Source organism: Haliotis asinina, chromosome 15 (genome assembly GCF_037392515.1).
Source record: "Haliotis asinina isolate JCU_RB_2024 chromosome 15, JCU_Hal_asi_v2, whole genome shotgun sequence".
Lineage (NCBI taxonomy): Eukaryota > Metazoa > Mollusca > Gastropoda > Lepetellida > Haliotidae > Haliotis > Haliotis asinina.
Window position 1 is genome coordinate 37,631,198 of NC_090294.1, and position 11,917 is coordinate 37,643,114.

Below are 11,917 nucleotides of genomic sequence, written 5' to 3' on the forward strand. Positions count from 1 at the left end.
AGAATGATTTTGCCGAGAAGCGAAAAACCTCGAACACAATGTACTTTCGTGTCAGTGAATTAAGGGCAATAACTGTAAGTGAAATTCTTTTTCAGCATTTAGAGCGTTGATTTGGCCAGAATTCCTTCATCATCATTCATTAGCCTGTTCTTCGTTTGCCATATTTTACATTTAGATCAATACAGTGTTTCTATTCCATTTCAAGTTTGAGTATGCATATCGGGCTTGACGAGAAAATGATTATGTCGCCACAAGCGCTGCGTAAAAGACCAACGCAGCTTTTAAGCATCACTGAGTGTGTATGCATAATTGTTAATGCGTCTATTTCATCTTTAAGAAATAAAAGTCCAAATGTCAAATCCTATATGCATGTATGAAGACTGATGACGATGTAGTTATATACGTCAGCAGAGCTTCAACCAGATTGACATGCATCACACTCATATCAAGGATGGGCAGTCACAGACATATCAATTCACGGATGGGCAATCACACATATATCAAGGATGGGCAATCGCAGCATGGGGTGGGACACATCAAGATCAGTAACAAAGATTACATCAGGTATGGGCGGATCCAACGGGAGTTCTGGTGGTTCGGTTCCCTTTTGAAAATGATTTTATATAACATAAAATTGTGTAGGCGGAGCCACGAGGTGAGGGGGCTTCTCGGGGTTCGAGCCCCCTACCACCCTCATCCCACCCCTCAAACCTCTTCCTCCCAAATTCCTGGATCCGCCCTTGTCAAGTTCAAGATAAATGACTTGTTAGTTGATTGTTTCGGCAGTATTCAAGCCCATTTCACGGCGGTTGGTACATTCTGGTGGAAAGAGCCTCGTGTTGGGCATCATGAACTGTGCAATTTTGATTCAATGACTGTTTCAATGAATGTCAGTTACGTGTGATGAAAAGCAAGAGTATCTGTTTTGAGCATATTTTGCTCCAGGTTTGTAGGTTAACGGTCGGTAACCTAATAGTTTCAGCGTTCTCTCGTCAGGGAGAAGGCGTGGGTCAGATGGTTCTCGAAGGTGGAATGTTAAGTTATGTTTTTCAGAGAGAGGAAAAAAACCGAAAATTTTGTAATCATTTCACTTCTCGAGGTTACTGTATGACAACATGTTCCTCTCTAAGGTCCTCCTAGGCTAAATCAAATAAGATCAAATTTTGAAACTCACTTTGAATTTCAGTTTGAAGGTAATTTCACGAGGTGCACGCAAATATGTGTGCGCGCCCCAGAGCGCCCCAGATCTGTGTAATTTTGCTTGCGCGCGCGCGTGTCTATGTTTGTGTTTTTGTGTGTGCGCCCCTGTTTTTACAGGTCCGCGTGTACTAATACAAGCGTGTATTGGCTTGACTGTATGCTTGGCCACTGAAAGGTAAGCACAAACCGTATGTATGTATGTATGCACTGACACGTAAGCACAAGAACAAATCAGTGCTTGTTGTATCCACTTTAACGTCGAGTTCTAGGATGAACAGGCGCTATCCAGTAACGTCTTTTGTGGGGCGGTGGGGTAGCCTAGTTGTTCAGCGTTCGCTCGTCACTCTGAAGACACGCTGGGTACAAGGCGTGAAGCCCATATTTATAAGATATAAGGTCGAACCACCGATCTCCGCTGTTTTAGCAGAATATCTATCCAATACACCAGACAGTTCAGAGCAATAGGTGGGCTCGAGAACCATCAGGAGTGGCAGTAACACCAAGCCTTAGAGCTGAAACGTCAGCAGTGTGAAGTTGAGGCAGGCCGCCTGTGGTCCTCCCATTATCACTGACTGAAACTGTAACCACAACCTGACAGTGAGGAGTTTACTGTTATACACACACGTATGTAATCTTCCGGACAGGAACACAAGAACGCTTCATTGTGTCAAGGCAGGTCAAAAGGTTGGCAAGGATTCCATGCGGCTAAGAGATTCAGGGAATGGTCGGTTTGTTGTTTAACGTCACTGAAGTATTGGTACTGGTTCTCCACGGACTTCTTGATATGCACTGGACACTCCACGGGAAAGACTGAGTCACACTGAGTGAGTTTACTTCTAATAACTCAGCGATACTCTAGCTATATGACGACGGTCTGTAAATCATCGAGACTGGACATGATAATCCAGTTACCAACGGCATGAACATCGATATACATGTACATACTTGGGAACCGATGACATGTGTCAACCAAGTCAGCGAGCCTGACCACCCGATCCCGTTACTCGCCTCTTACGACAAACATGGGTTGTTGATAATCAATTCTAACCCGGATCGTCAAGGATCCCGCTCCCAGAAATCAGGTCATCATAGAAGTTGAATCCCTACCGTTGCTTTGCATATTAATGCAATGTTTAGATCTGGAGTAGGGTGTTGTACGTGTAACACGTTTCACAAGAAATACCGCCTGTGTGATGTTATGTCAACTCGGATTGATCTGAAGACACATTCTAACCTCGGATCACCACAGGTCACAAACATTCAGAATATGTTGCTGGTCTTTCAAATGTCGTCCACCTTTTCATACATGAAATTACAAGTTTTGTTCCCTAATGCATAACATAACACTGCATCATCTTGAAACTTGAAACGCCAGGTTTAGAACTGGAGCAAAAAGTGGTAGAGGTTTTAGAAACCGAGTATCGTTTGTCACAATTAGCAAAGGCATCGTGACGTAAAAACCATCTGGTTTACTGTGTATATGGAGCGGATAAAGCACAGTGATACTTTTGGGACCGAGTGTATGCCCCTAGTCCCATCCCAGTGCTTCCGACCCTGCAGTGTGGTGTTAACAGAAACGAGACCGAAATGGTTCTGTCTTCCGTTCTTCTCGTAGACATCCAAACAGACGTGATATAACAGCGAAAAGGTATTTATTCATGCCTAAATTACTGATTTTTCCGTCCTCATTTCGATTTCCAAGCTTTGATTCATTACATGGATACGATGCTCGAACGGGATGCCTTTCATTAGAGTATTTGTAAAGATATTTCTGATGTAGTCTGTATTCGTTATCGCCTAACACCACAAGCTTGCCACAGATTGGCCACGGAAGGTATTGCCATTGGCCCCTGCGTCCCCAGGAGTTTGAGCGATATGCAGCATCGTTCGTCATGTTAGTCATTTAACAACGACCATGCTCAGGGTTTACACAGCACGCACGTCTCATACATCGCGACCACTCCATCTTTATCACAAACTGCCTTTCCAGATATTCAAAAAATGCAATTAAAAATTCCATTTCCCTTTTCGAGCCGTCTTGGGTTGAAAAACCCACCGATAATTACTTCTTGCTTCGTGTAGATACTGAATATAGCGCTCCACAAGCCTTGTGTGATGTAATCAAAATCTTCTTATCGAACCTTGATACCTTGGATGTAACAGAGAACATCTGCATTCGCCGGACTTAGCCGAGGATTTTCTGAATGGGAAATGTGTGGTGAGCCCTAATTGCTGCCGACTCGATATAAGGTTGTGGATTTCTGTCAATATATTGAATGGTTATCAACCATAAGGGATGACATAAAAATCTTTAATCCTGCTGTTTTGAGTCGATACTGGAAGACGGGGAAATTGTGCTGTTTAGGTAGTTATGGATGCCTCTTAAAATCTCAATTGTGATCGTATTATTACTTTCTGCATAACGGTCGAGAGATTGAAAGGAATTCACTTCGCTTCTCCATCGAAAACGTCCTTGAGCAGCGTCTGGAGACACTCATGCGCCTCTGTGCTTTCGATGAAGATTCTTTTCAAACAAAATAGTTACTAAAACCACCATACGGAAAGTAGTTTCATATTTCCCAGACGCGGAAGGTGCAATTTTGAAAATGTGACACCCAAATAAGTTAAGAATGGCAATTTGAAACTAATTAAATATTGTGGAGTGTGAATGTTTTTATAACAAACACTGAATCTGAGTAGTTGAGAAAGTTTGGTTTTACGGCATACACGTACTGTTGTTTAAGTTCTTGTCTTTCGAGGTAGGCTAGTTGTTAAAGTGTCCGCTCGTCAAGCAGAGGTCCGGGTTCTGTTCGTTACATGGGTACATTATGTTAAATCCTTTGCAGATTTGGGCGGTGAGGTAACCTATTGGCTAAAGCGTGCAGTCCTCTCACCGAAAAACCAGGTTCGATTCACCAAATGGGTGCAAGGTTTGATGCCCTAATCTGGTGTCCCCCGCCGTAATATTGCTTGAATATCGCATAAAGCGGCTTAAAATAAAACTCACTCATTCACTCTCTGGTGCCCCCCCCCCCCCCCCCCCCGCTCCGATAGAGCTGAAATATTGTTAAAAGCTTTGTTAAATCTAGTCACAAATTCATTGAGCTAAGACTGTCAAGTGTATGATCTCATCACACCTAAATATAGGCTCTCAGTAAACAGAAGCACACTAAATTAGATAGACAATGAGCAATCAATATGGCACTAGATGAAAATGCTCAAACAGCGCTTGTTATCACTATGTCTTATTGTTTCATGAACACGTGTCCATAATACAGCCATAATTTTAAATCGTCTCTAAATATTTCTTATCCAAATGAAAATAGGAAAAGGGTTTTGCACTACTAACAATGGTCCAATGTATTCAAGATGGTGCGATTGAACAGGCAGTTTCTAAAAGCAGACATGGTTTCACACTTGAGGGGTAGTCACTACTGAGACGCTCATGCTGTAGATCACCGGATTACCTGGTCCAGACTCGATTATTTATAGACCACCGCCACATTGCTGATTGTGGCGTTAAACAACCAGCCACCTGAAATGAATGATATTTTGAAGATGATTATGATGACCCTGACCTTTCCGTAACGTCATCCAAACGACATCAGGCACCGCGCTGGATAACACGTCGCTGTTAACGACACTTTCATCAAATGTAATTGTCACCTGAACTCATGGTTTTCACATCGAACCACGGCATAGTGATCTGAAGGCCAAACACCTTCTCACAACCATGTTTTCCAGTAAAACCACCATGAGCATCCACAGATGCGACCAGAGTGACAGATACAGTGAGAATCACTTCCACGGCCGTCCACTTTGCACTGACGGTATAAACTTCCCCCAGACCTTACACGTATCCCAGGATCAGCCATAATTGGCTTTGACGTTCTATCGATAGCGGGCTCTTCTGAGGAAAGGTTACAGTTGACAATTTGTCGAACACTGAAGATTTCCGTTTATGATGATTTGTGGTCAGTTTATCGACTGGACACACGTCAAGGGAGTTGGGATAACTTCGGAATTAACAAAGTAATGATATTAGTAATAGCGCTATCAATATTTTCTTGATAAAATGTCATTTAAGGGGCTTGTCATTATGCAATACCGTCATTTAACTGACAGACCATGTGAGAATACAACGTGAATTGGTTGCGAGAACAGCACTTAGGCTTGTCAAACATACTCTGTTACACATTAAGTGCGCATTACCGGTTAATGCTGTTTAAAAAAGTTCGGAATCACGTGAGCAATATCGGGCGCTTTTGTTGCGTTTTTTACAGTCTGATCCAATTTAACTTTGCGTTTGAAATATTAACTGAAATTTAATAACTTACGGTGTACCATAAAACTAACACGCCTTTAATGAAAGGCGTGATGTGAAAATAGTTCGTGATTTAGATGTCTGTTTTTATTGTTCATAAGATAATCTGTGTGTTAGCTGGATTTTCACGGATGCGGGCAATATGCCAGTGTTACTGCACAGGAAATGGGCCCATCGAGAATGGAAACGGCGCCTCGAGTTGGTAAAAGAATGCTTCATTAACATAGCCCTACAAGGGATAATGTTTCTTTGTCGTTGCATGTTTTAGTAAGAGCGAGACAATGTTACGAAACGAAACTTCGTTTTACATACTCACCTATTACTACTACTGCTACTAATGCTGCTGCTGCTGCTGCTACTACTACTACTACCTGCAACACTACGTCTACTACCAGGGGCGGTAGGGTAGCCTAATGGTTAAACAATGTTAGCTTCACATGTTTTGCACCGAGGTTCGATTCCCCGCAACATCGCAACATGTGAAGCCCATTTCCGGTGTCTCTCGTCGTGATATTGTTTAAATATTGCTAAAACGGCGTAAAAGCATACCCTCTTAATCACTCACTCTACTGCTATTACTCCTAATACTTGCACAAGCACCACCACCACCACTACTACTACTACGACAACGACGACGATGACTAGTACTAATACGACTACTACTACGACGACGACAACTACTGCTTCACCTACGACGACGACTACGACAGCTACTACTACTACGACGACGACTACTGCTACAACTACGACGACGACTACTACGACGACAGCTACTACTACGACGACGACGACAACTACTGCTACAACTACGACGACGACTACTACTACGACAACTACTACTACGACGACGACTACTACTAGTACGACGACTACTACTACGACGACGACGACTACGACTACTGCTACTACTACTACGACTAAGACTACTACTACGACGACGACTACTACCCCAATCACCGCTACTACACGTACTAAGTGCATACTATTAACTATTAATTTGATAATAATGTTTGCATAATGGCACAGTACATCTATCAGTTATACTTTTGAGGTAGTGACTTGATTGACATTGAGGTTGACGTTGGTTAACGTCACTAGTTTCCGGACTTTTGTCTGGCCATTCCGCTGATAGTGAGTAGATGACAACCAGTATCTCCTGCAATAGCCCCCAGTGACATGCCAGCGCTGTGCACACCAATATCTCCTGCAATAGCCCCCAGTGACATGCCAGCGCTGTGCACACCAATATCTCCTGCAATAGCCCCCAGTGACATGCCAGCGCTGTGCACACCAATATCTCCTGCAATAGCCCCCAGTGACATGCCAGCGCTGTGCACACCAATATCTCCTGCAATAGCCCCCAGTGACATGCCAGCGCTGTGCACACCAATATCTCCTGCAATAGCCCCCAGTGGCATGACAGCGCTGTGCACACCAATATCTCCTGCAATAGCCCCCAGTGGCATGACAGCGCTGTGCACACCAATATCTCCTGCAATAGCCCCCAGTGACATGCCAGCGCTGTGCACACCAATATCTCCTGCAATAGCCCCCAGTGACATGCCAGCGCTGTGCACACCAATATCTCCTGCAATAGCCCCCAGTGACATGCCAGCGCTGTGCACACCAATATCTCCTGCAATAGCCCCCAGTGACATGCCAGCGCTGTGCACACCAATATCTCCTGCAATAGCCCCCAGTGACATGCCAGCGCTGTGCACACCAATATCTCCTGCAATAGCCCCCAGTGACATGCCAGCGCTGTGCACACCAATATCTCCTGCAATAGCCCCCAGTGACATGCCAGCGCTGTGCACACCAATATCTCCTGCAATAGCCCCCAGTGACATGCCAGCGCTGTGCACACCAATATCTCCTGCAATAGCCCCCAGTGACATGCCAGCGCTGTGCACACCAATATCTCCTGCAATAGCCCCCAGTGACATGCCAGCGCTGTGCACACCAATATCTCCTGCAATAGCCCCCAGTGACATGACAGCGCTGTGCACACCAATATCTCCTGCAATAGCCCCCAGTGACATGCCAGCGCTGTGCACACCAATATCTCCTGCAATAGCCCCCAGTGACATGCCAGCGCTGTGCACACCAATATCTCCTGCAATAGCCCCCAGTGACATGCCAGCGCTGTGCACACCAATATCTCCTGCAATAGCCCCCAGTGACATGCCAGCGCTGTGCACACCAATATCTCCTGCAATAGCCCCCAGTGACATGCCAGCGCTGTGCACACCAATATCTCCTGCAATAGCCCCCAGTGACATGCCAGCGCTGTGCACACCAATATCTCCTGCAATAGCCCCCAGTGACATGCCAGCGCTGTGCACACCAATATCTCCTGCAATAGCCCCCAGTGACATGCCAGCGCTGTGCACACCAATATCCCCTGCAATAGCCCCCAGTGACATGCCAGCGCTGTGCACACCAATATCCCCTGCAATAGCCCCCAGTGACATGCCAGCGCTGTGCACACCAATATCCCCTGCAATAGCCCCCAGTGACATGCCAGCGCTGTGCACACCAATATCTCCTGCAATAGCCCCCAGTGACATGCCAGCGCTGTGCACACCAATATCCCCTGCAATAGCCCCCAGTGACATGCCAGCGCTGTGCACACCAATATCTCACCATCGTTGAGCAGTTGTCAGCAGAGGAGGTCATATATTTGTGTATCAGCAGCGAAATAAATTGATTTTCCAGGTTATCGAAGAGCGAGAACAGTTGACTGAAAGTTGATATTTGCTTAATGACGGGTACAATCGTTGCTTATGATACTCGTCTTAAATACTAGCACGAAAATCAACGTATTTTTCCCACTAAAGGGTCACAATAATCATAAAAAACAAACATAATCATGATATGAATATAAATTCCTACATGGAGGGTAAATACTGTACGTGTTGCGAAACTTTTTTTCATGAGTATACGTCAGAGAGGTTCATTTGTTTCATGGAACGGCTCCGTGAACGACTGTTTTATAGGATTTGCGTATCAATGTGTAGGAAAGAACAAAACACACTACAAGCCGCATCGTTTGGATGACGCTGACAATTGATAACTATTCATAGATATGCATCGATGCATCGGTCATGGCCCACTGACAGAGTGCATCGCTACAAACCTTTACATTGTCGTATATCTCGATACGATGCTTCAAATGGGCCGAAATGCAGAGGTGTTTAACTTTTGAATATTGGTGAATAGCGATATATGTCAAAGAAAGGTTTCCGTGAAGAACTCTGTCTGTCAGAGCGCTCTTGTGTTATTAACATTCATAAAATCCGTGTATAAACTTAATTATCTCGTTTCCGAATGAACATTGAAAATAGCTGGCGGAATGTAATGAAGTACTATTTCTTTCTTTCTTTCTTTCTTTCTTTCTTTATTTATTTATTTATTTATTTTGGTGTTAGAGTAAGAAAATTAGTATCGTAAGTCGTATCGTATCGCAGCTTCAGTGGACAATATTTTGGAAAGTGAAATTTTATTCTATGGACGTATGCCAATAACAGCACTACTGAAATATCAGATATGGGGTTTCCCATGTAGAACAGTCAATCTGTCACATTGATTTTCCAGCAAACAATAAATATGGCATGCAAATTATGCAATATATTTTGACGAAACTATCTGACACACTGGAGCTGTGCATTGACAGATGATGGCGTGGGTAGAACTATTCATTATCTGCAGGATTCTTGTGGTGCTTGAGCTTCATCCGTGGTAGAACACGGACGTCTTGGAAAATGGTCATTATGGAATTCTTTGGAATAGTGTCATACAGCCGCAGATTTATCCAGGCTAGTAAAGCTTACCTTGTTGCGGTTGGTAAATACAACAAATTACTTGTGCCATAGAATTGGCTATCTCGTTTTTGTCACAAGTGAGATGAACAAGATGCAGGACAAATCGCAAGCATGCGAACCTCGTAAACGAAGTGTCTTGAACGTATCATACGTGGGCATTTTCGACTTTGCATTGTTTTCGTGATTCAACCGTGGTACATCCCAATCTCCTTCCTCACATTGGTACGTATGGAGGTTTGCTGCCAGGAACAGAGCTCTCTCTGGCACCCTGTGTGATGCAGAAGGCCGCAATGAGCTCAGGATCCCAGAGCCGCTGATGGACCTAATCCGGGCAGCATTTTTATTTTCTGTGTTTCTTAGTCCCATGACGACCCTTCTAATTCCATTGCCGCCTTCGTATTCTAGACTCACACAATGTAGCCATACAGGGAATCGAACCCGACTCTTCGACGTTACGAGCGAATGCTTTAACCATTTTAACCCCCGCCCCAGGATCACCTGAACTGTCGCTACATGCTTGCCTATACTGGACAGACCATACAGACACTGCATCATGTCTTTCAGGATAGGGGCGGTGAGATAGCCTAGTGCGTTAAGTGTGCGCTCGTCACGCCGAAGGTCTGGGGTCTATTCTCCACGTAGGTACAATGTGTGAAGCCCATTTCTGGTGTCCCCCGCCGTGATTTTGCTGGAATATTGTTAAAAGCAATGTAAATGAATACCACCCTTCAATCTTGCATAACATTAAAATATACAACAACTGCTAGCAATCACACTTCACTACCTCAAAATACTGATGCTCGCATGCATATATGTCCTTTAAGGTTTTGTTTGTTGAACAGGCTAATGTCGACTTTTATTTACTTCAATAAAAAAAATCTAAATGCAACAGACAACACGTTGGACAAATCCAACATTTTCAAATTGCATTACGACACTGAAAATTGGGATGTACTTTAAGCTTGGAAAGAACGCTTGTAACCTCTATTCCACTCACAGATTAAGCTGATGTGTTTGTTAATAATTTACGTAGTACGAAAAGACTGAACGTCTTCTCATACATGCAACCTTTGCCAAAGACAAAACAACTCAAATTCTAATGTATAATCTTTTTAAGAATTTGACCCAAAACATATTTCCACAATTAGGTGTTAAGTATGGGCTTTTGAGATAAAAGTACCTCCATCAGCCAATGGCAAAGTGCAAGATTTGATGTCCGTAAAAAGACCTAATACATGCTTACATGATGTTTTTCATGCTTTTCACGTCGAAATCCCATCAACGAATACTTTTCCAAGATCAGACCAACGTTAACGTGCCTAGACGCCCGTTCATCGCCCGGTATGTTCTGAAACAAACTGATTGAATTCTTGTAGTGGAGCCCGCCGGACAAGCTAACAGTATTTGCATGGTCACTGGTACATGCAAAAAGCAGACTTTGACACGTGGATGGTGTCTCTGAATTTGTGAGTCTCAAGTTTAGTCAGCGTGGCACGAATACGTGATAGCTTCCCTACCGGGACAAATTGAACCAATACAAGCCCTTAGCCATGCGAGACAATGTCACCCCTGACAACGGTAACACGTCGGGAGTGTGTGGATTATTAATAACGGACTGCCAGTTCCATTCTTCGGGGTTAAAAGCCAATGCTTGTAACTTCACGACTGAATCGTATGGATTTGACGAGAATAGAAGACCTCTTTGCTCGCCGCTAACTCCTCTTAATATCCAGTTAAACTGACACTAACATGGTCGTGGCTGGCACTTCTTTCTAATATTTCGACTCCCCTGAGAGTTGTACCTGGTAGCGTGACATAGAAAAACATTATAGGAGTACTACATTATTTTCATGCGTTCGTTGTACAAAAAAACAATATTGCATGTTTTTCATTCGCCCGATAAAGGAGTATATCTTTCGTCGTCTCCATCACAAAGAAGAAGTTGCATCCCATACAATTCTTGCCTTTATGTGTATCACTAAATGACACTCATATTTTTCTTGATCTTTTTTATATCTGTGATGGGTTTAAGTTTGTATTTAATGATCAACTGTTTCACACGTGATCTTTCAAAGTACAGTGCCATGACCGTTGCCCTAATAATGTGTAATTGAAATGATAACAATCTGGCAAAAATCAATGCTTTACAGTCTTGATGGATAGTGGGATTTTCCTTAGTAACGGAAGTGTTGTTTTCAATAACGCCCGCATACTTTGAAGATTGCTACAGCGATTGGGATTCCGTGTTATTTCCCTGTCAGCGCCTTCTCCGTTTCTCCATTGATCTTTTTTTTTACGAAATACTAAAATAGAACATTATTACATGGTTCTATGAAGCAATCAGTAACCTGTATTTTCGTGCTTTTTGTGCCCACGTACACTGATATACTATGGGTCGCTTCATATCGATTTGACCAGAACAGTAGGGCAAGAAGATATTATGACTTGTGGCCTATTCTACGGTTTGAAATTTTTTGTTTTAATAAAGTCCGCACGGAAACGGAATGTAGTCTTAAAATTAATTCTTCTGTTTTGGTTACACTGGTCGAATGTACGTTTTGAAATGGAT

The 11,917-nt window shown here is 43.5% G+C and overlaps 1 pseudogene; it reads left to right on the forward strand.

Annotated features, from left to right (window-relative positions):
- The first annotated feature begins 6,663 nt into the window (after positions 1-6,663).
- On the forward strand, positions 6,664-8,139 carry LOC137265006 (calphotin-like; annotated as a pseudogene).
- The last annotated feature ends 3,778 nt before the right edge of the window (positions 8,140-11,917 follow it).